The sequence below is a fragment of the Pristiophorus japonicus genome, chromosome 6 (assembly GCF_044704955.1).
Source record: "Pristiophorus japonicus isolate sPriJap1 chromosome 6, sPriJap1.hap1, whole genome shotgun sequence".
In the NCBI taxonomy this organism is placed as follows: Eukaryota; Metazoa; Chordata; class Chondrichthyes; family Pristiophoridae; genus Pristiophorus; species Pristiophorus japonicus.
This window is the reverse complement of record NC_091982.1, coordinates 101,886,899-101,910,608: the sequence shown is the minus strand read 5'-3', so window position 1 is coordinate 101,910,608 and position 23,710 is coordinate 101,886,899. Positions and strand designations below refer to the sequence as shown.

The 23,710-nt window shown below is 44.1% G+C and overlaps 1 protein-coding gene across 9 annotated transcripts in view; it reads left to right on the top strand.

Annotated features, from left to right (window-relative positions):
* Window positions 1–23,710, top strand: part of elf1 (E74-like ETS transcription factor 1) — a 272,982-nt gene that overhangs the window by 168,871 nt on the left and 80,401 nt on the right. The window contains exon 1 of one of the 9 annotated variants that reach the window (XM_070883072.1): window positions 15,974–16,010. The exons of the other annotated variants lie outside the window; for them this stretch is intronic. The gene's annotated coding sequence lies outside the window, so the exon portion shown is untranslated. Of the gene's footprint in view, window positions 1–15,973; window positions 16,011–23,710 lie in introns of those variants that run through there. 9 annotated transcript variants of the gene reach the window in all.

Below are 23,710 nucleotides of genomic sequence, written 5' to 3'. Positions count from 1 at the left end.
CTGACTGGTTTTTTGGGCCCCCGGTCATGGCTGTATGGGAGGTGGACTCCCTGGCCTCCACTGCAGAATAATGCCAGTCTGGGGTTGGAAACATGCAACTGCAGACTCCAGGGTGGACTTACTATTGTGGCACAAGATAGGTGAGCAGTGTGCTGCCTATCATCTTCCTTTGGGGGCAAACACTGTAGCCGTGATTCTCAGAAATCCACAGCCCATTTTATCTTCTTGTGCCTCATATTAGTGATAGGAGATGGTCACATCTGATTGGTTGAAGGGTGGATGTGATATCAGGCTGGTTTTTGCAGGCTCCAGTCCCACCTGCAAATGATCCGGCTGATACTGAGAACCTGCAACCCCACTGAAGGAAGCTGGTTTCTCATGTGAAAGCCTAACAAATCGACACAGGGATCGAAACATTGAATGACTTGTCAGTTTAAAAATAAACTGTTGGCATAAGTGTTTCCATGGAAATGTATGGGGAAGAATTTTATCTTTTAAAACTAAACATGTAACAAGACTATGCAAACAAGTGGGTTGGATGATCTCTCTCCCTCTCTCTCTCCCCCATCTCTCTCACGCTCCCCTCTCTATCTCTCTCCTCTCTCGCTCTCGCTTGCTCTCTCTCCCTATCTCTCTCACGCTCCCCTCTCTCTCCCTCCCTCCCTACCTACCTATTTATTGGCTAATGTACATTTCCTGCTTGTCACACTTTTAACTGTCACACAATTTCTGTACACACTTTAAAAAAAATATAAAGGCAGCCATTGGACTTTCAGAAGGCTTTCGACAAGGTCCCACACAAGAGATTAATGTGCAAAGTTAAAGCACATGGGATTGGGGGTAGTGTGCTGACGTGGATTGAGAACTGGTTGTCAGACAGGAAGCAAAGAGTAGGAGTAAATGGGTACTTTTCAGAATGGCAGGCAGTGACTAGTGGGGTACCGCAAGGTTCTGTGCTGGGGCCCCAGCTGTTTACATTGTACATTAATGATTTAGACGAGGGGATTAAATGTAGTATCTCCAAATTTGCGGATGACACTAAATTGGGTGGCAGTGTGAGCTGCGAGGAGGATGCTATGAGGCTGCAGAGTGACTTGGATAGGTTAGGTGAGTGGGCAAATGCATGGCAGATGAAGTATAATGTGGATAAATGTGAGGTTATCCACTTTGGTGGTAAAAACAGAGAGACAGACTATTATCTGAATGGTGACAGATTAGGAAAAGGGAAGGTGCAACAAGACCTGGGTGTCATGGTACATCAGTCATTGAAGGTTGGCATGCAGGTACAGCAGGCGGTTAAGAAAGCGAATGGCATGTTGGCCTTCATAGCGAGGGGATTTGAGTACAGGGGCAGGGAGGTGTTGCTACAGTTGTACAGGGTCTTGGTGAGGCCACACCTGGAGTATTGTGTACAATTTTGGTCTCCTAACTTGAGGAAGGACATTCTTGCTATTGAGGGAGTGCAGCGAAGATTCACCAGACTGATTCCCGGGATGGTGGGACTGACCTATCAAGAAAGACTGGATCAACTGGGCTTGTATTCACTGGAGTTCAGAAGAATGAGAGGGGACCTCATAGAAACGTTTAAAATCCTGACGGGTTTAGACAGGTTAGATGCAGGAAGAATGTTCCCAATGTTGGGGAAGTCCAGAACCAGGGGTCACAGTCTAAGGATAAGGGGTAAGCCATTTAGGACCGAGATGAGGAGAGACTTCTTCACCCAGAGAGTGGTGAACCTGTGGAATTCTCTGCCACAGAAAGTGGTTGGGGCCAATTCACTAAATATATTCAAAAGGGAGTTAGATGAAGTCCTTACTACTCGGGGGATCAAGGGGTATGGCGAGAAAGCAGGAAGGGGGTACTGAAGTTTCATGTTCAGCCATGAACTCATTGAATGGCGGTGCAGGCTAGAAGGGCTGAAAGGCCTGCTCCTGCACTTATTTTCTATGTTTCTATGTTTCTATGTACCAAGAAAGACTCCCAGCAATTGAAAATACCTTAATTGACACAAGAGTCTGAACTTACCAATAACACTTAATAAGAAAGCTCGGTTTTTCACCTGTAGCCTGAAGACCAATTACACTCTGACCTCACCCACTGTGATTTTTGATTTTTGAATTTTGAATTTGTGATTTTTAAAGGAACACTGCTTTACCTCAGCAGCAGAATAACACATTGGGCAATACATGGTGTAAGTGCTGCTGTCATAAGAACATAAGAAATAGGAGTAGGAGAAGGCCACCCGGCCCCTCGAGCCTGCTCCGCTAGTCAGTAAGATCATGGCTGATCTGATCCTGGCCTCAACTCCACTTCCCCGCCCTTTCCCCATAACCCTTGACTCCCCTGTAGTTCAAGAATCTGTAATTATTTAACCGCACGTCATGGAAGATCTGCTAGTGTTATATGAAACTGCTATTGTTTGTCAAGAGGTAAAACAGCAGTTGCATGTGTAATTAGATAAGTATCTGTCCCTTTGCATAAAGAAGAACATTTATGTCCTTAAATTTCTTCGGTCAAGAAATGACCAACCTATCGGTAGAACCTATTGGAGTACTGGTTGTACTACAATATCAACGTGGCACATTGGCTTCATCTGTTCAGTCTCCTATTCTGCAGTGCTCGAGTCACCATACTAAGTAAAGAAACAAGAGAGCAAGATCAATGGGACTTCCACAACCCATCAATTTCCAAAGATTCCCTTGATTGCGCATCAGGATTGTTCTGCGAGTTGCTGAGCTATATCAACCTGGAAAGCTCTCAGGTTTGTACTGAGTAACTGATTCAATGTGTAACCTGTTGACATGGGCAAAGGCCACTTGAGTGAGATATTGGAGAGCAGCTCGCACTCGAGGAGTCACTACCTTCATAACGAGAGGACAGAGAAGGGCTGGGATGAATATTGCCAGAGGAGTTCCTTCCTCAGTCATGTTTTCCAGTTGAGTGACTTCCAGCTTGGAATTCCATACTGGAATCCTGTGAATTCCAGTCTCCGATTCATGTCGCCTCAGCAAGGGGCTGAAATAATTTTGTGCAATCTTTCAGCTATTGGTTAGCAGGTTTGCTTCAAGTTCCTATTTTTTTAAAGTTGTTAACCCAAATGGTGTACACGGGAATTTGACACACACACCAATTAACCAGAGCGCTTATAAACTGTCGCACAGAAGGATTCCAGCCCCCCACTTCCTATGGCGCTATTTCAGTTCCAGTTTTAATATATAAAAATAACTTTGCCTTCGTGCATGAAAACTTTGCTTCTTCCTCCTCTGGTCCTCTGTCACAAACCATTTCACAGCTGAAGGGAATGGGTCCACCACCCTGGACCTTTTGGCCATGTTGCCCTTGACGACCAACCACAGGGAGACATATGATGCCATCACAGGATACCTTGCCCATCGATTCTCGATCCCTTTGTATGGGGAATTGGCTACTTTTGACCCATCCGCTAATAGAATGGGAACAATCAGAAATTTGTTGCGGTTAGTTGAAGGACAAAGTGCACCTTTGCATTGCTTGCCTCCAGTTTCAGACTTTGTAAACCACAATAGAATTCCAGATAGGTAATATTGCCCAAGTTGAAATCCGTTTGAAAGCACATTTCACGGCTTCCATGCATTATTTTAAAGGATAAAATAAAAAAGAAAGATTACATTTATATCATAGGCAGTCTCTCGAAATCGAGGAAAACTTTATTCCACTCTTAAAAGTGAGTTCTCAGGTGATTGTACAGTCCAACGCGGGAATTACAGTCTCTGTCGCAGGTGGGGCAGACAGTGGTTGAAGGAAAGGGTGGGTGGGGAGTCTGGTTTGCCGAATGCTCTTTCCGCTACCTGCGCTTGTTTTCTGCATGCTCTCGACGAAGAGACTCAAGGTGCTTGGTGCCCTCCCGGATGCTCTTCCTCCACTTAGGGCGGTCTTGGGCCAGGGATTCCCAGGTGTTGGTGGGAATGTTGCACTCCTTGATAGTGTCCTTGAAAAGTTTATTCTGCCCACCGGCGGCTCGCTTTCCGAGTAGAGCTAAACATTTATATAGCGCCTTTCATGACCACTGGACGTCCCAAAGCACTTTGCAACCAATGAAGTACCTTTTTGGGGTGTGGTCACTGTTGTAATGTTGAAAATGCTTCAGTCAATTTGCGCAGAGCAAGGTCCCACAAACAGCATTGCGATAATGACCAGATAATCTGTTTGTGATGTTGGTTGAGGGATAAACATTGGCCAGGACACCGGGGATAACTCCATTGCTCTTCTTCGAAATAGTGCATTGGGATCTTTCATGTCCAACATCTCATCTGAAAGCCAGCACCTCTGACAGTGCAGCATGCCCTCAGTACTGCACTGGAGTGTCAGCCTAGATTTTTGTGCTCAATATTCTGGAGTGGGACTTGAACCACCAATCCTCTGACTCCAAGGCAAGGTGCTGCCAACTGAGTCACAGCTGACACTATAAAATCTGCTGGAAGGTTCAAATCAAAGCAGTGAATAAGCTCAATTCCACTGTTTATCTCGGGGATTAAGTAGATAATTTTTTTTTCATCGCTTTGATCCCTGCCCATTACATTTATGAATGTTTGTATTAAGGAGCTCTATAATTTTTCTTTCAGGCACCCTTGTGTATTTTGACTCTAACTGTTTACCAATCCATCTCCACAGATTAAAAGTTAGCAGGTGAGGCTCTTGTACAGTGAAGACTGGTGGCTGCTTCCAGTACTTGCCTCCCACTTTGTTCAAGTGGCTTTTACACTCAACTATTTCACAGTGTGAGCTGGAGGAAGGTTGTTCAGGTCTGCACTGGATGTCATTGCCACCAAAAATAGAATGTCTGCTCAGTTATCTCGTTTGCTGTTTGTGGGTTCCTTGCAGTGTGGAAATTAGCTGCTGCATTTGCTCAAGAAATTGTCCCTTAACTGTAACCTTACTTGAGGTTCATTACTTGTTCCTCCACCCAAGTCTCTTGCCTTTCTCTTTTTGTCCTCCGAGGAATCGTTGAACTGGGAGCATATCCCCTGCGACGTATCTCTGGTACTCTTTGAATTTTTGGCCAGGAATAAAGGGAATGAAAAGTATCTTTCAAAACCAAATAAAGTTGCTTCTCACCAATATAATTAAAGGCACAGGGTGCCTGCAATTCTAGGAACTACCTTTAGGAGTGTCAGCGGTATCCACCCAATAAGTGCCGCATCCAAATGCATTGTCGCTGGATAAACACCACCAACGATGCCTCCGCAAGATCCTACAAATCCCCTGGGAGGACACTGGCACTTACATTAGCATCCTCGACCAGGCTAACATCCTCAGCATTGAAGCACTGACCACACTTGATCAGCTCCGCTGGGCAGGCCACATTGTCCGCATGCCAGATACGAGAATCCCAAAGCAAGCGCTCTACTTGGAATTCCTTCATGGCAAACAATCCAACGGTGGGCAGAGGAAACATTACAGGGACACTCTCAAAGCCTCCCTGAAAAAGTGCAACATCCCCACTGACACCTGGGAGTCCCTGGCCTAAGACCGCCCTAAGTGGAGGAAGTGCATCCAGGAGGGCATTAAGCACTTCGCGTCTTATCGCCGAGATCATGCAGAAATCAAGTGCAGGCAGCGGAAAGAGCATGCGGCAAACCAGTCCCACCCACCCCTTCCCTCAACGACTATCTATCCCACCTGTGACAGAGACTGTGGTTTTCGTATTGGACTGTTCAGCTCCCTAAGGACTCATTTTAAGAGTGGAAGCAAATCTTCCTCGATTCCGAGGGACTGCCTATGATGATGATAATGATCACCCAACTGTAAACTCCTTTTGACTGAATGAGCCATTCACAGAACAAAGCATGCTATTGTGCCAATGGCTGATGATTGATGTGCATTTACTTTTAACACACAAAAAATATTTGCCCGGCAAGAATAGCTTGTCTGTTCAGTTGAATATGAAAGCTATGCATCTGATCTACGGTGGTGTCTATACTTGGAGCTGAATATGGGCTGTGGGAGTAACCAAAACTTCAAGTGACATCCAGTTTCATGTACGTGGACGTTAAAACCATATGGACTTCTGATTAGAATTGTAACTGAATCTTCATTTTTGTCACGGTGAAGCCCTCTACAGTTGAATAATTTTCCCACACAGTCTTGCCGACCATACGGATAGACATTTTGGTGTGTAACAGGCACCTGTAGAACGATCGTTGAGAAAAGAGTCAACAGCTTCAGGAGAGAATGAAAATTGACGGGAGGTGTGGGGGGAGAGTCCGGGAAGCAATCTGCCAAGTTGAAAGGAAGAAAATGAACACATTGACCAGCCAAAGGGTCAATGAAGGGTCATAAGGCATGTAATGGCGGCGGGGCGGTAAAGTTTGTGTCCGGGAACAGTTTTCACCTCAGTCAGTAACATTGGGCAGCTGGACCCTGAGTCAGGAGGCGCAGCACTAAGGGAGGCATGGTACACCTCTCTTAGAGTGCTCACATGGGAAACTCCCGAACTAAAGAGCCGGGCCCAGAGCGCTCCGAGAGACGCCTGGCAGGGGTGGGGGTACCTAAAAAAAAAAAAGAAAGTCACCAAACCATTCCCAAAATATTGGCCACACCACCACAACACAAATCGCAAAAAAAAATTAAGAGAAGACAATCACACTTACCTTAGGAGTCTATTAATTACCTCTCCGCTGTCGGTATCGTTGCCTGATTTCCCAGGTGTTCACTGCGGGGCCGCTTTGGGGCGTACGGGTCAGGCAAGAGTCAAAACTCGCGCCGATGTCGCAACCAGAGGCGCAGCTCCTCCGGGCGATGCTGTTCTACGTCGCTGCAAAACCGAACCCGAGGATCACTGCGGGGCGCTGGAGGCTGACCATCCGCCCAGAACACCTCACCGCTGGCACTGCCGCCGCTCCGGGATCAAAAAGAAGCGAAGAGGAGCCGAAACGCCGTCCCTTCGTCTTTCAGCCCTTAATCCTGTTCACGGCTGTGTATTCATCCAGCTCTTTTCTTCAATGACGAGCCACTTTTACCTCACATTCCAGCCCTTTTACATCCCAGTCATGTTTGTTTTCTACTATGATCTGCAGCCACTGACATGTGAAGAGATCGCTTTTATTCTGGGCTGCCTGCGCTCAATATTGCGCTCCGTTGGCTGGGCCACATCGTCCGCATGCCTGTCACAAGACTCCCTCAGCAAGCGCTCTACTCGGAACTCCCACCTGGCAAACGAGCCTCCCTGCTAAAGTGCAACATCCCCACTGGCACCTGGGAGCCCCTGGCCCAAGACCGCCCAAAGTGGAGGAAGAGCATCCGGGAGGGCGCTGAGTACCTCGAGTCTTGTCGCCGAGAGCATGCAGAAAGCAAGCGCAGGCAACTGAAGGAGTGTGCGGCAAACCAGACTCCCCACCCACCCTTTCCTTCAACCACTGTCTGTCCCATCTGTGACAAAGACTGTAATTCCCGTATCGGACCTGAGAACTCACTTTTCGAGTGGAAGCAAGTCTTCCTCGATTTCGAGGGACTGCCTACGCTGATGATGATGATGTGTTGAGGTGCGTGAAGATCCAGGTGAACATAAACTGCACACCAAACTGGAGGGGAGCATCGTGTCTCAGATATTCTGGAGGTGATCTGATCAGGACACTTTTTTTCTCCGAACAGAAGAATTTCCTTTGAAGGTGGTGATAAAAATTGATATAATAAGGGTCCTGTACATTTCAATTGGGCAATAAATTGTATTCAATCAGAAACTGTTTATATCTTTTTATAATGAGACTTTCTTGGAAAATTATATTTGAAATACACTCCCCAAATAGCCAAATGGTAAAGAGTTGGCCCAATCAAGTGTTTAGAATGTAGAAACGAGAAAGTCCCAGTTACCAGCTCTCGGCCAAGGCACCCGTTCCCGTCCTATTATTGATCTTGGTTTCTCAGAAAGAACACAAAAGCCTCTCACGAGCTCCGGACATCTCGAAGAGCTTCATAGCCAATAAGTACTTTTGAAGTATAGTAATGTAGGAAATACAGCAGCCAATCTGTGCACAGCAAGGTCCCACAGACACAAAGGTGATGACCAGTTGATCTGTTTTTTCGTTATGTTGGTTCAGGGATAAATGTTAGCCAGAACAACATTTCTTTCCCGGGGTTAAAGTGGGGAAAACACATTCAGTGCGGGTTCCTGCTCCTGCTTTCTATTGGCAGTCCATCCTAGGGTACATGTGGTGGTTTGTTTGCGAGCAGGATTGAGGTTGGCTGTGATGTCCTGTTTGGTCAAATAATGTTGGACACTCGCACCTATGGGGGAGAGACATGCACGCACGCACACGCACACGGAAACACAGACGCACATGCCGCACACCGAAACACAGACGCGCATGTCGCACACCCGAAACACAGACGTGCACGCACACACACCGAAACACAGATGCGCACGCACACTGAAACACAGACGCGCACGCACGCACGGAAACAGACACACACGCACACATGGAAACACAGACACGCACGCATGGAAACACAGACACACACACACGAACATAGAAACACAGACACGCGTGCATGCACAGACGCACACAGAACCACAGACACGCGTGCGTGCACACGCACACCGAAACACTGACACGCACAAAACACACATACACACAAAATTTGGTGGAGTAGGTTTTAAAAACCTGCTTCAGTGACTTCAGAAGATTGACATAAGAAAAAGATAACATTTCCCGGCCTGTATTTAAAATATCGTTTTCCTTTGTATTTGTAGAACTTCAGCACAAAGACAACTCAATCACCACGGTTACTATCTGTATTGTAGGATATCTCTAAATATGAGAAAAGGGCCTTTTGTTTACAGCTATCTGCTTTGGGCAAGAATTCTATTTATTGTGCACCCTTCAGAAGGTTTAAACACTGATATTCCTTCAGATTTTCTATCTGCTACAAAAAAAATTGGTAATTCACACAGGAAATTAGCATGGGTGTGGTACAGTCGGTTTGAAACACTGCCTTTTACAGAACCGTAAATGAAAATCCCAGAAGTCAAAGCCAATTTTCATGTCAAATGTAGCCGGAGGATTCACACTTGAATAATAGTCACTTGAGAGAGATCCTACAGGCTACCTGGTACTTGTGGAGCCATACCTCAGCCCTACTAACTGTCTTCAGTGGAGGAGGGGAGCTTAGTAGCATATTGAAGGGAAAAATGAAAGAAACCTTTGATTATAGTACTCAAAAAAAAAAAGAAATATTGTGTATTTGCTGGGAATCAGTGATTTTCCTTCTGTTATAATGTTACTCACAATTTTTAATGTGGCTTCTTTCACAATCTCAAGATGTTCCAAAGAAAGAAAGATCTTGTGGTTTTATATAGCGCCTTTCACGACCTCTGATATCCCAAAGTGGTTTACAGCCAATCTGATACTTAGAAATGTAGTCACTGTTGTAATGTAGGAAACGCAGCAGCTAATTTGCACACAGCAAGGTCCCACTAACTGCAATTTGATAATGACCAGATCATCTGGTTTTTTTTGGTGATATTGGTTGAGAGTTTAATATTATTCAGGAAACTAGTGAGAGAACTTCCTTAGCCTTCTTCGAAATAGTGCCATGGGATCTTTAACGTCCACGTGAGAGGCTAGACAAAGCCTTGGATTAACATCTCATCAGAAACATGGTACCTCTGACAGTGCACTCCCTCAGTAGTGCACTGGAGTGTCCTCCTAGATTTTTGCTGAATTTTCTGGATTGGAATTTGAACCCCCAACCTTCTGACCTCAGAGGTGAGAGTCCTACCAATTGAGCCACAGCTGACACCTTCAAAGTGCTTCAAAGCCAATGAAGTACTTTTTGAAGTGTAGTCACCATTGTAATGTAGGGAAATGCCAATTTGTGCACATCACGGTTCCACAAATAAAACCAATATTCCACAAACAGCAATGAGATAAATGACCAGAACTGGTTTTGTGATGTTAGTTGAGGAATAAATGCTGGCTGGGACACTGAGAGAACGCTCCTGCTCCTCTTTGAATAGTGCCTTGGGATCATTTACATACAGCTGGGAGGATAGAAGGAGCCTCAGTTTAATGTCTCATTCGAAAGACGGCACCTCCATCAGAACAACATTTCCTCAGTACGGCACTGAAGTGTCAGCTGCTGGAGGGGGGCTTGAGCCCACAACCTTCTGACTCGAGAGTGCTACCACTGAGCCAAAGCTGATGCTGTGTGGTGAAAGTAACTCGGGGTCATGTGCAATGTTTGGCCGCGTAGCCCTCTGCCGATCTCAGGCAGCCTGGGACCACCTCATTATTGGGTTTTGCGCATGCATAGAACTGTGGACGGGCCGTGCCGCCCCTTAAAGGGGCCACGCACTCCATCTTTCCCCCACCCCCCCAAATAAATTAGGGGTAACATTGGCCATGTGTGTCTGACACTTTTCATGTACTGCTGTGACTGGCTTGAAGAGACTGGTGCCCTCTCGTGTCTCTGCCAGTCTGCTGTGGTATTTTCACCTCATAGTTGATTCCTTTCTCAAACACATCGACAAATCATGTATTGTACATAGACAAATCAGAAGGATTAGAGATGTTCTTTCAGCAGCATCTTGTATAACTGTAGCAGCAGCATTTTTTAACAATCCTCCTTTGCCTTCCCCTGGTGCATTTTATGTACCTCAACACTAGGTGGCTGCACTCTCACTGCAAGCATATCTGTGTGCTGATCACGTTTACTTGTGCAAGTGCTGGATCATCTCACAACAGAATGAAAGTTACAACCATCAAATGAGCAGTGCTGCTATGAACTTTTGGTTTTGTGCTATATTTATTTCAGTTGTTGTTGTGAATAGTGCCGTCTCCCTCTGGAAACCATTGGGTACCATAGACCGCACCCAACTTAAGATCAAAGGTTAAGTGTACCCTCTTCACTGACACGGTGCAAACCTATTGATGGGTTAATAATATAATGTGGCCTTATTAAGTCTCGTTTTTTTAATTAATTGGAACAATGGAATGAAAAGGATTACTCATTTGTGTGTAGATGTTGAGATTGGCTGTTGACTATTTAAGGAAGGATATACTTCCATTGGAGGTAGTTCAGAGAAGTCCTGCTATAACTGTACAGGGTATTGGTGAGGCCACACCTGAAGTACTGCGTATAGTTTTGGTCTCTGTATTTAAGGAAGGATATACTTGCATTGGAAGCTTTTCAGAGAAGGTTCACTAGGTTGATTCCGGAGATGAGGGGGTTGACTTAGGAAGATAGGTTGAGTAGGTTGGGCCTATACACATTGGAGTTCAGAAGAATAAAGTGATCTTATTGAAAAACAAACGATAATGAGGGGGCTCGGCAAGGTAGATGCTAAGAGGATATTTCCACTCATAGGGGAAACTAAAACTAGGGGATTTAAAGTGGAGGTAGACAGATTTTTGAGCGATAAGGGAATAACTGGTTATGGGGAGCGGGCAGGGAAGTGGAGCTGAGTTTATGATCAGATCAGCCATGATCTTATTGAATGGGGAGCAGGGTCGAGGGGCCAAATGGCCTACTCCTGCTCCTATTTCTTATGTTCTTATGACTCTTCCTATTAAGAAGTTTCTCCTCTATATCTGATTGGTTTAGGCTTCTCCCATGTGTAAAGGTTCAAAAGTCCATCAAAGATGGCTTCCAAACAGTTTCAAAGATTTCCCTATAAATATTTTTGGTAAATATAAATTACATAGAATTTTACAGCACAGTAACAGGCCATTCACCTCAACAAGTCTATGCCAGTGTTTATACTCCACACGAGCCTCGTCCCACCTTGCTTCATCAACCCTATCAGCATATCCTTCTATTCCTTTCTCCCTCAGGTACTTAATCTAGCTTTCCCTTAAAGGCATCTATGCTATTTCCTCAGCCATGCCATGTGGTAACGAATTCCACATTCTTATCAATCTCTGGAGTAAAGAAATCCCTTCTGAATTCCTGATTATTTATTAGTGGCTATCTTATATTTATGGCCTCTCGTTAAATTTTGCAATTCTAAGTAATACACTGGTCTTTAGCAGTTTTTGAAAGGAATATTTGAGTACTTGTCTGCATGACCTACCTCTATAATTTTTTTTAGGTTACGACTTGCATATGTTTTTCAAAAGAAATTGTAACCTTGCAATAACCATCTCTCCAGGGGCATGAGGAGCACCTTATTTACATTAGTGCTGGATATGAAGACAGGGCTGCTTCTTAAGATATGGGTTAATATAACTATGGTATTAATGTGCTATTCATGGCACTTGTTTTGCGAACTGTGTGAAGTTCATGTTTGATCAACAGGGTAGGATTAATTATTGTGCAATATAATAATTTGGGCACTGTATGCTTACCAGAGTTTGCTGTGTTTTAGACTTCAAAATTAAACGGGTACATACTGCATATCCCCCGGAGACACAAAGCTGCATTCTTTGACTGAAATGAAGAAGATTTATTGTGACTCGATCACAATGGCAAAGCTCTGTTTAATGACGTACGTACGTAGGTGCTTACAGTATTTCCTACGAGTTGTAATGCGATCTCAGTTTAGCAAATTAGCATGCAGCCTAGAGAAAGTTGATTAGAGTGAAAACTGGACACTCGAGTTCCAGCAGATCTGAATTGGCTGTTCTGTGTGAGGCAGTAGAAGTGGAGAAATGCCTCCTGCGCTGGCCTGCACTGCCCTTGAACAAAAGAGAAAAGAGTGAGGTAAAGTGGCTATTTAATTAGAACAAATGTTTCTGAGGCCCCATAATTGGTGGGTAATAGTGATTGATTGCCCAAGCATCGTGATAGATTGCCTCATTTAACTACTTACCTTTGGTAGATGCTGGCAGTTTGAGAAAGTTCATTTCCAGAATGACTGTTACGTATACTTTATTGTACAATGTTTAAAAAAAAACATTTTATAGATTGTGGTTGGTGAACCATAATGGTTTTTATTAATTGCCATGTCTATTTGCCCTTTATAAGATGGATTTGAAACTTAACACAAATTTAAAGGATCCTTTTTTTCTTTAATTAAGATTAAGCTCTTCTTGTCACTGAGTCTAAAGCTGTGATTTGATAACCTTTGTCAATCCAGTAAAACCCAGCACAGTGTTACGTGAACAATTTAAGGTGGGTTCCTTATTCACCATGAATCTTATCAGGATTTAACGCAAATGCGTCTGTCGGATTATCAGATTACCAATTTATCATTATTTGCATATACAATACAATGCAGGTAAACTGTAACATGATCCAGGCAGAACAGTTAAACATTCTCTTTGATGTTCTGCAGTCATCGTGATCCTTCAGGGTATTGACCCACCACGGTGTGATGGTGCATTCTTTGATGCGAGTGACAGAGCTCGCTATCTGCCTGGCTTTATCAGTAAAAGTGTCAGGAAACTGGGTTAATTCAATTCAAACATCAGGCGAATTAATGCAAAGAATCGAGTAAGCAGAACATGAATCTGCCATTTACAGAATTGGTGGGATCCGGAGAGATTTTCAGTGAGTGAGGTGTATAATGTTCACACGGTAGGAGCTGGTATGGCAGTTCCATGCTTTATTAATGTTTTAATTCAGATTAAAATAAATTATGAAGCAAGGTGGGAGTACAGGTTGAACAGACACATGAGATTCAGCGTTTTTGACACTGGAGTGTTGAATATAAAAGGTAAGGAAGTGAAGTTAACATTGCACAAGCTGTTGGTTAGGCCACAGTTGGAGATATTGCATGCAGTTCTGAGCCCTTCATCGTGAACTGCAAAAATTCCCCAGAACTGTGCCAGAAATGGAAGGTTGTGAAAGGAACAATTGGATGAGAAGCTTAAGGGGGAATTCGAATAAGTTTTCAAAATTATTAAAATTTTCAGGGAATAAATAGTGAAAGATTGTTTCCTTTTGATTGGTGAGTCATGATCATTACTCGAAGAATGAAGGGGAAAGGTCGAAGACATTTCCTTCACACAGGCAGCGATTGGAACCTGAAATGCCTCATCCCAATTGGCTTTCGAGGCAGAGAATAAAACACAATTTAAAATGGAAATGGATACGTTTTGGGAAAAAAAGGAAAACTTTATAAGGATATGGGGAAGGGGCAGGGAAATGGGAGTAAAGCATTAGGTTCTGGCTGAAGAGCTACCACCAGTACAGGCAGACTAGGGTGTACTCTCATTATTCCAGTGCTGTAAACCAAACACTTTTTGTTTTGAACTGGTTTTCTTTTCAATTGCTGAGTTCTTGAAAAAAAGATTCAACGACCTGTGTTTGTGTGTGTGTGTGTTTTAAAAAAAAAAACCCTCCTTAGCTGCATATGATGTGTTTTTCAGCAAGGCCCGTTTGTAGAGTCTAATGTGAGGACTCCATCCCCATGGGTGTTTGCATCTGTAATTCTCCAGGTTACAATGATCAGTTATGAATGGATACATGAGTAAAATCTGGCAAATTGGTACATTGCCAGTGTAGCAGTCAAGTTGACATTGTAGAAAATCCAAGTTCCCAGCTGGAACAGTCATAAAGGCATTATTTCGGCAGAGTGTTTCCACACTTGCAAATACAGCGGTGTCAGTCACGTTATGAGCAGGGCCTTCAATGTGTGGATTGATTACAACAAAAAAGTCTGTCTTCTATGTGCGTGCGTGTGTACATTGCAAGGCTGCACAGAGCTAGCTGTGGATTGGTGGTTGGTTTCTAAGGGTTGCTGTCACCCAGGGAGGCAGAGGCCAACATTCTGCCATGTTTTACGTACGTGGCAAAGCCACTCTCTGTGACAGGCGGATTCATGTTGGCGTTCTACAGAAATATGCAGCCGTTTCAAATGAGAATGATGCAGCTGGTCACATAAGCGGGAGGAGTCACCTTGTTGCATTCTCACGAGGTTAGGTTGCCACCTTCGCTCGCCCGTCGAGGCTGGAGACAGGTGCGTGTAGAGACCGATCGTGAGGGATGGACAATCGGAGGGCAAGTTATCAAGCAGGAAGCTCTGCGGTGAGTGATTATTGTCAGAGGTTTGGGACTAACTCAGCGTCTTAGCCAAGGAATGGTGTGTGGTGGAATGGGATCCGATGGGGGTGGGGGTGGTATTTTGTCAAAAATGGGCAATCGATATTATGAAGAAATTTGGAATGCGACTTAATGCTGCATTATCCTTACAGATGCTGCACGGCAGTTCACAAATCCAGTTTACAAGGTGGTGTTGAGGCCCTCAAATGCTGAAAGATCCAGCTGAAGGGGTGGTTTTCTCTGGCCCCTCTGGTCACGACACATTTCCACCAGTTGTGGTCACCATTTATTCTAGCCGGCAGAAGGCTGAGCGAGTTGGGAACAGTGTGGTTTCTGACTCACTGGTCTGTTCGTACTTCCCCACCCAGTGTTGTGGAATTCACTCTGTTTATAGATTGTTGGGCAATATTACAGATCCACTTCCTGAAATACACCATTAATCTCCCTTGCAGGGTGACACTTTGTGCCTACATTTGTTTATGATAAAAGTTCTCCCATGCAGTATTTTTGATGTGTGACTGTGTATTCCAGCACCGCATGGCCCTATTCCATGTTCCAATAAGTCGTGTCGTCAAACCTGAAATTCAGCCTAAATAAACCATGTCTTCACTGAGTCTGGGTGTGACGTTCCTAACACATGAGGTCATCTTTTATTCCTTTTGACCTGCAAACACCTCAGTTACATTCTCCACAGCAGTTTCTCCGGCACCTCCCCCTCTTGCTGTTTTTGCACTTGTTTGCAATCTGCCCTTTCTCCCTCTCTTTCCGTTCTCACTTCTTTTCCAGGCCTCTTTGCTCACCTTTCTCTTTCCTTGGATAGCTGTTTATTTTTTTAATTCCTGTCATTGTTTTCTGCTTGATTTGTAGAGGACTGTTTCATTAATCCCGGGCCTTTAAATGTCACAGCTGAGTGTGGATAAATGGACTGCATCCTTTGAAGTGCAAAGGGAAGCCTTGCAATGCTGCTACTGAGAGAGCCTCTTTGGCGCTGATAGGAATCTGGTGTTTCCCAGAAAGGTGACCTGTAATTGTTTCGGGTCAACATATTGGTAAGTCACTTGTCACTGGCTGGAACTGGTCACAAGTTGGGGATTTTCCCAATCAACTTTGTTATTTTTGGTCTGGCTTTTTTTGAAGAAACAACAGCGGGTAAGAAACCCTGGACCGTCCGCTAGCGAGCTCCCAGTGTTAGAAATAGCAGCAGAGGAAGGTTCTAGAAGCGAAGGAAAGGAGCAAGCAGAATTATTTTTTTTAAAGAACGGTTCAGGTTTGCGTGGTAGGCTAGCATTATATGTTACTGTAATAAAATTAATTCCACTACTTTCAAAAGCTTTGTTCCGGTAACCAGTCACTCTTGTGCCTCATTCTTGTCTGGCTCAAGGCTAACAAAGCATTCTAGAGATGCTGGAACTTTAACGACCACGGAAAACAGGAATACGCTCGGACCATGAGCAGCTTTGTGGAGGACATAAATAGAGTTTTATGGTGTGATTCAGATAACAAATGGTGGGGTGGGGGTGGGGGGGGGGGGGGGAAGGGGTTGGTGGTGAAGCAAGTATAACCTTCAGAGTATTCAGTGCCACTAGGATATCCATAAAGTGTAATGGTGAGCTTGTGAAATGTTCATTCCATGTCCATTTAGGCTGTGAGAAAAACCCAGCGGTATAATTGGATTATTGATTTTGCACTTTCAAACTTTGTGTCTGAAGAGAGCATTTAGAGCTGGATAGCGCTCGGGTGAAGCACTAGTGGTTGCAGGTCAGGTACCGATGGTGGCACGGGTGGAAGCAATTTAAGGTGATGAATCAAAACATACAAGTATATTGGCACAAGTATGAATTCCCCCAGATAGCATATTACAGCCCTAGACGCTGAATTTCTCTGGTAGTTTTTAAAGTCCACATGCAGTTTGTACTGTAGAACCTGCAGGAATTGATCTATGAGCCATTTGATGCCGAGTATTGTCGTGGGATGGAAGGGAGTGTGCGTAAATATAGAGCAATAATATTGTTCGCAGCATTGTCTAAATAAAGTGAAACCTGGTCAGCACTGTGTTCTTGAAGTGGAATCGCCAACTTAGTTCTCAGTCAACTCACTGCTGATCAGACTGGCGTCTATTTCAGGAGCCGGGACATATTTATCTATGTGCACCCTTAGTTTAAAGCTGCTGCACTGGGGACTTCTTGGCCACAGAACTGCAGCAGTAGGCTGCTGTGAAAATTCAACTGGCCGTCGCCTGCCATTCTGTCCGGTTCACACATCATCAACACATGCTGCATCCAGCATTTAATCAACTTGTTTTCGGGGCTATAAATAGAGCTGGAGTGCCGGGCCCTGGAACATCATGGGCGAAGGTGTGGCGAATGAGGGTATGGGGCCCAGGGCAGCACGGACCAGCCCACACTGCGATATGTGTGTGCACTCGGTCCGTGCAGCAGAGCAGGTCTCCAGTCGTCCTGGTTTAACCCTTACCACTGGATAAAGGCCTAGCTCTGCCAAGCCCATGTGGTGGCTGGTGTGCAACGGTCACCACACGTTAAAAAAATCTACGCACAGGCATCTTCCACCCCCTCAACTGGTGTTCAGGACTGGAACATCGGGTATTTAATTGAATCATCTGTGAACTCGTGGAAGCAAGTCATCCTCGTTCGAGGGACCGCCTATAATGATGATGATCTTGTTTTGGTGGTTTTCATTATTTTACCTTTCTTCCGACTAATCTTCTCCTCTTTTCCCCCCTCCCCACCCCCAACCCCGCCACCCCTCACCCGAGTTACATAGAATCTACAGCACAGAAACCAGTCATTTGGCCCAATCGTTTTTATGCTCCACACGAGCCTCCTTTCATCCTTCTTCATCTCACTCCATCAACATATCCTTCTATTCCTTTCCCCCCTCGTGTGCTTATCTCGTTTCCCTTCAAAGGGAAGTCACCTCAACGACTCCCTGTGGTGGCAAGTTCCACATTCTAACCACTCTCTGGGTAAAGAAGTTTCTCCTGAAATCTTCATTTGTTCAATGTAGACCCAGACCCTGAGGTGTTGCAGGTTAATTGCCTGCAGTGGAGAGCCATGACAGTCAGACTTTGATCGTGTCCTGTCTAAATGTTCAGGTATTTGCACCAGATAGGGATCATGAACAGGAATGCTGGACAAATGTTTTTGTTTCTCACGCCTCCCTAAACCAGGAGTCCAATTGTAACGCTCCTTATTGAGCCATGGTGTGAGATTTCCACTATTTTGTCTATCTGTGTATTGTCCCATCAGTTTTCCATTGAAGGGTTGGATCAAAATGACCCTACCCCAACCTTTTGTTTTTAGCAATTTTCTCCTGAAGGCACTGATTCGTTAAATGTTTTTTTTGAAGATGCCATTTGTCGTCCAGTACCATACTGGAATGGCCATTCTTCAAGTCAGTTTAAACAGTGAGTATTGACCAGCTATTTGACTGTGAGATCCTCTCAGCCAAACCTAATGCTGTTGAATTCTAATGTCTACACAGTTACTTTATATTGCAGCCCAGTAGATCGTGCCCAGGGTCAAGAACGTAGCTAATTTTAATATTTTCCTCATTCCCTGTAGACTAAGGATATAGAGGTCAGTGGTAATGCTACCATTCAAAGCAATGTGCTCCTATTATTAAACCAAAGATTAAAAATAATGTAATGTAGGACGTGATTGGCAGTGTGATGATATAGTTGTAATGGCAGTCGTGATTTTGTGTTCTCCTTTATGCATAAAACTGGTAAATTTGCTTACTAGCAACTGCAGCCCTTGAATGAAGACTATTCTGCCTTTTACAACCTCAGATGTCCCAAAGTGCTTTGCAGTCAATTAAATACTTTTGAAGTGTAGTCACTGTTGTAATGCAAGAAATGCGGCAGCAGAGCAATCTCCCAATGACGTAAATGACCAGATCATCTGTTCTAGGTGTTGGTTGAAGGATAAGTATTGGCCAGGACACCAGGAGAACTCCCCTGCTTTTCTTCAAATAGTACTGTCGATCTTTTACATCCACCTGAGAGGGTCGACAGGCCCTTGGTTTAAAGTCAGCACCTCCGACTGTGCAGCACACCCTCAGTACTGTACTGTACGTGTAAGCCTACATTAGCCTCGAGTGGGCCTTGAACCTACAACCTTCTAACTCCGAGGCGAGTATGTTACCATTAAGCCACAGTTGACTCTGATGCACTGGTTGCAATGTCCAGCCAAATAACATGCAAATAGAACTGCATCTGGAGTTTTCACAGGCAAGCACCGTTAGAGCTTAGAATAAAATAAATGAAAAAGGAGTTTGCAGTTTCTCCCAGCAAGAGAAAAGCTAGATTATTTTAACCAGTCACAGCTCTAGGACTAAATTTGCAATTATGAAATGCCTCTGCAGGGTTGATGTTTGACTTGATATCACCTCAGGCGACTCATAATTGCAGAGCTGAGGGCAAAACCATTAGCAGGTGAAGAGCTGTCTGGGGACGTGTGCTGGGGGATAAAAAAAAGCCTGACATTTTTACACTTAATTTTTAAATTACTAGAAATGTTTGCACTTAATTTTTAAATTACTAGAAACAAGCTTTCTTCAAGGAGATGCTGAGCATTTAATTTAAACTGGGAAATTAAGTGAGCCTTGGCAAGCTAACACCGTTCTGGATTAGCAGACAATTTGAGATTCAGCATTGGGGCCAATAAGAACCCTAGCCTTACAGAATGAATGCAATAAGATTGTCTGCCACAGTGCCAGAGGTACCAGTTGGCCAATCAGGGAAGTTTTTAGGACCCGCCCTGCTAGAGGTTTTGCACCAGATAGCGATGAGTAAACTTATAAATGTTTGACTCTTGCATTTTTTAATCTATTTTTAAGGACTGAGGGTGGGTGGAATTGAATGAACTTGAAACATTTTTGCCAATTAGATTGGAAGACTCTGAAAGCTGCTTCTCTAACTAAGAACAGTTAGAGGCGAAGGGCATATTTGAATCTGTTAGTAAACTGGAGATTGTGCCAGGATATATTATAAGAACGTGGTTATCAGTCCAGTCTACTTGTTCAATTGAGTGGGGGTAGGAGTGGGGCTGTAATTAGTTGCACCTTGAGATTTGTGCCCCACCAAAAATAAAATCTCAATGTATGGAATGGCCCTCTTGGCCATTGATGAAGACCATGGGCTAGAAATTGGCCAGCCTTGTGCCCGCTTTTTCAGCGATATTTCACCATTTTTGCGGGTAAGTGGTGTTCACCTAAATTGGCCAAAGTTGTACGCTGACGGTTTTGAAATACCGCTGAAAAGCGGACCGCCGTCGTGCAACGCCAAAAAAAGCTATCACTTTAAATTGGCTGTTCGGCGTACCCGTATTCTGGGTGAAAATAACTGCCCGAGGAAAGCCTGCCCCAGAAACAGTGGTAATATAAAGACCTGCAAAAAAGGTAAGTTACCATTTTTATTTTTTAATTCTTTTGCAGTGATTACATAGTTAAGAGTCCTGTAAATGTTTTGTGATTTTTTTTTTTGGGGGGGGATTTTTGAAATTTTTTTTGCGTGTTTTCCCCCTCCCAGGGCCTATCCTTTAAGCGGTAATCAGCCTTGGACTAAAGTTGGCGAGGACTGCGGTTTTTACCGCGAATCCTCGTGCAACACCGATTTTTACCATCGGGCGCATTTTGTTGCCAATTTTATGCCTTTAAAAATACTGGTATTTGTAACGGTATTTTTGGCGAAAAATGCCGAAAAACACTGCTATCGCCAAAAGACCAATTTCTATCTGTAATATTTTAATTACTAACTGAGACAAAATTAACTCTTAAAATACTGGTCAGTTAATTTCCCCTAACACTTGGGTGTTTCTGATCAGGAAGGGAAGACTTAATAATTGCGCAAGTAGTTTGGAAATTTTGTGGAGTATTTTAACATGCTCCTTGTAAGGTTGTCCTAAGTGAATCTTGGACATAAACAGGCAAGATTTTTTGAAATGCTATCGTAATAATGTGCTTAAAATTGATCAGTTATTTTAAGGGTCTTAACCAATGCCAATCTTTTCTTTATCTGAAGCAGACATGGCTTCCCTGCCCACAACAAACATGGCCACCACGAGTTTTTAGTATTCTACTATTACATGCAATAGATTTTACATTCGCTCTCTTTTTTTCTGTGTATACTCACAAGGCTTCAGTCCTCCCTACAACTCCATATCTTTTTAGTCCTCCATTTATATAGCCCCACAGCCTTTATACTCAGAACTAAGAACAGAAAAAAGTTACCACAGCAATTGCTTAGACTGCCTCAGTGGTGACTGATATTGGCTGCCATCTATCCAGGCTCTTTAGGACTGAGGGTTAAGTAAGATTCCATGCAAAAGCATTGTCCTACAGTTTCCCCATCAATTATAACAGTAAGGACAACAAAACAACTTCTTTGTGTTTCGTTTTAAATCTGTTGTCTGTAAATTGCTGTTTCCGCAACAAGTTTAAAATAACAGGACCCAGTTGAATTGTCGGATATTTTTAATGCTGCTGGATGAATTCCTTCCTCAAATTCTGAAAATATGTTCCGCTGACAAGAGAATATGTGAATATTAAATGAATGAGACCATGGTAACCCCCCAAAAAATTGAACTTTAAAGAAATAAAATGTCACTTTTTCAGATTTATTGGACAGAAGCTTTCAGGCATTTCCATAATAGTGTAAGTATTTGCAGACTGCTGTTATTGTCTTGGGTGGCAAGGGGTTTGCCGACGGTGGGTAGCTTTTCTAGTGTCCTAGTGGGTAAAGGTATTACGCTTTTTGTCACAAAGTTGTGCAAATCAGAGGGTCATAAGTTTGATTCCCACCTTGTTCCATCCAGGCTAGCTGGGTGCAACAGCTGGATCAGCTGCCCTTCTCCTCAGTAGGGAAAAATCAACCACGATCCTGATTCCTGAATACTATCCCATGACTCCTGCAGGAAAAAAAGACTATCATTTATATAGTGCCTTTCATGACCTCGGTGTCATAAAGCGCTTTGCAACCAATGAAGTACATTTGAGGTGTAGTCACTGTTGTAAGGCAGGAAGCGCAGCAGCCAATTTGCACATAGCAAGCTCCCACAAACAACAATGTGATAAATAACCCGACCATCTGTTTTAGTGCTGTAGGGTGAGGGACAAAATTGGGCAGGACACCGGGGAGCACACCCCTGCTTTTCTTTGAAATAGTGGTTATTGGGTCTTTTACATCCACCTGAGAAGGCAGGCGGGGCCTCGGTTTAATGTCTCATCCAAAGACGGCACCTCCCAACAGTACAGCTTTCCCTCACTGGAGTGTCAGCCTAGATTTTGTGCTCTGGTCGCTGGAGCGGGACTTGAATCCACAACCTTCTGACTCAGGCGCGAGTGCTGCCCATTGAGCCTCGGCTGATAAATGCTGTGCCACCTTTCAATAACCTGGATGCCTTAAGCGACAATCTGATACACCCCCATAATAAAATGGCCTGTCGACTCACTGACTAACCTTATGCATGAAGTATGGTCACATTTGGGAGGCACCAGAGGGCTGCTGGTGTCTATGGAAACATACCTCGGCTAGAATTGATGACTTCAGAAGGGGACATTTTGGATGGGAAGGGAAGGATAAAGTGCAACTTGCCCTTTTAAAACCTTGTCTCTGCCCTTCCCATCCTGCTGCATTGGAGATTATTCCATTGCGAAAAGGTCAAATAGGTATTTCTGTTTGAATGGCTTGGGTGACTTTGCTGCCTTATTTTTCCCTCCTGTTGTGGGATGGTGACAGCCCATCTGCAGCTCACTCCCTCTCCCATGCCTCCCCACCCCAATCTATTACAAGGTAAGGACCGCTATTGCGTAGGAAATGGGAAATGTTTCCAGTTTTCTCATGTGGAGTCAGCCTTGAGTACTCCCCCAAAGATGCAACTCCAGTCTCCGGCAAGCTCCCTACTGCACTCGTGTGACATTCTCATTTTCTACTTGAGCCTTCTTTCTGCTGTCCTTCAATGCCGGCTTAGTGCTGTGGAGAAAGACCAGAACCCTGATTTTAACCTAACCTGACCTAATTTAGGCCGCCGGGAACGAGGCAGGTTTGAATTGAATGCTCGATTTATGACCCGCTCGATTTTAATTTCCATTGACTTCAAATATAAAGCTACTGCATGGTCACTGTACTAATGTGACTTCTTTCCACCATGTCATTTGAGACTTTATTTCAAGTAATGGGAAGCCTATATTGTATGCAAATATCGCCAAATATCCCTGCAGTGTAACCAACAGTTTGCATTTATGGCATTATTGATGTGGAACAAAACACTGCACAGAGGCAGAATCAAAAGTATTATTTGAATGTTAATGTCATGCCATAAAGGGGAACTGTGGAGCCGCCAATCAATTTCAACTATAGATGTTTTTTAATTGTATTTAGTACAGGAAGGAGGTAGTTGGTAGCACTGGGTAAAGGTGTTACTTCAGATTCAATACTCTTGACAATCTCTGCCCTTTACCTCCTGGAGAATATAGGTGGCGTCTTGGGCCAGAAAATTCCTGGGATTTACACCCGCTCCGGCAGTGTTACTTGGGCAGAAGCGCAGTGGAAACTCTGTTTGCACGCATAAAGAGTGTTTGCTGCACAGCTCCGATGAAGTAAGGCCAGCCGAACGGGAGCAAATCCCAGGAATTTACTGGCCTTGAGCTTTGGGCATCCTCTGCACCTCTCACAACAAAGTGGGAAAAAAATAACCTTGCAGCAGCTACAAAAATTTACTTTGACGATGTC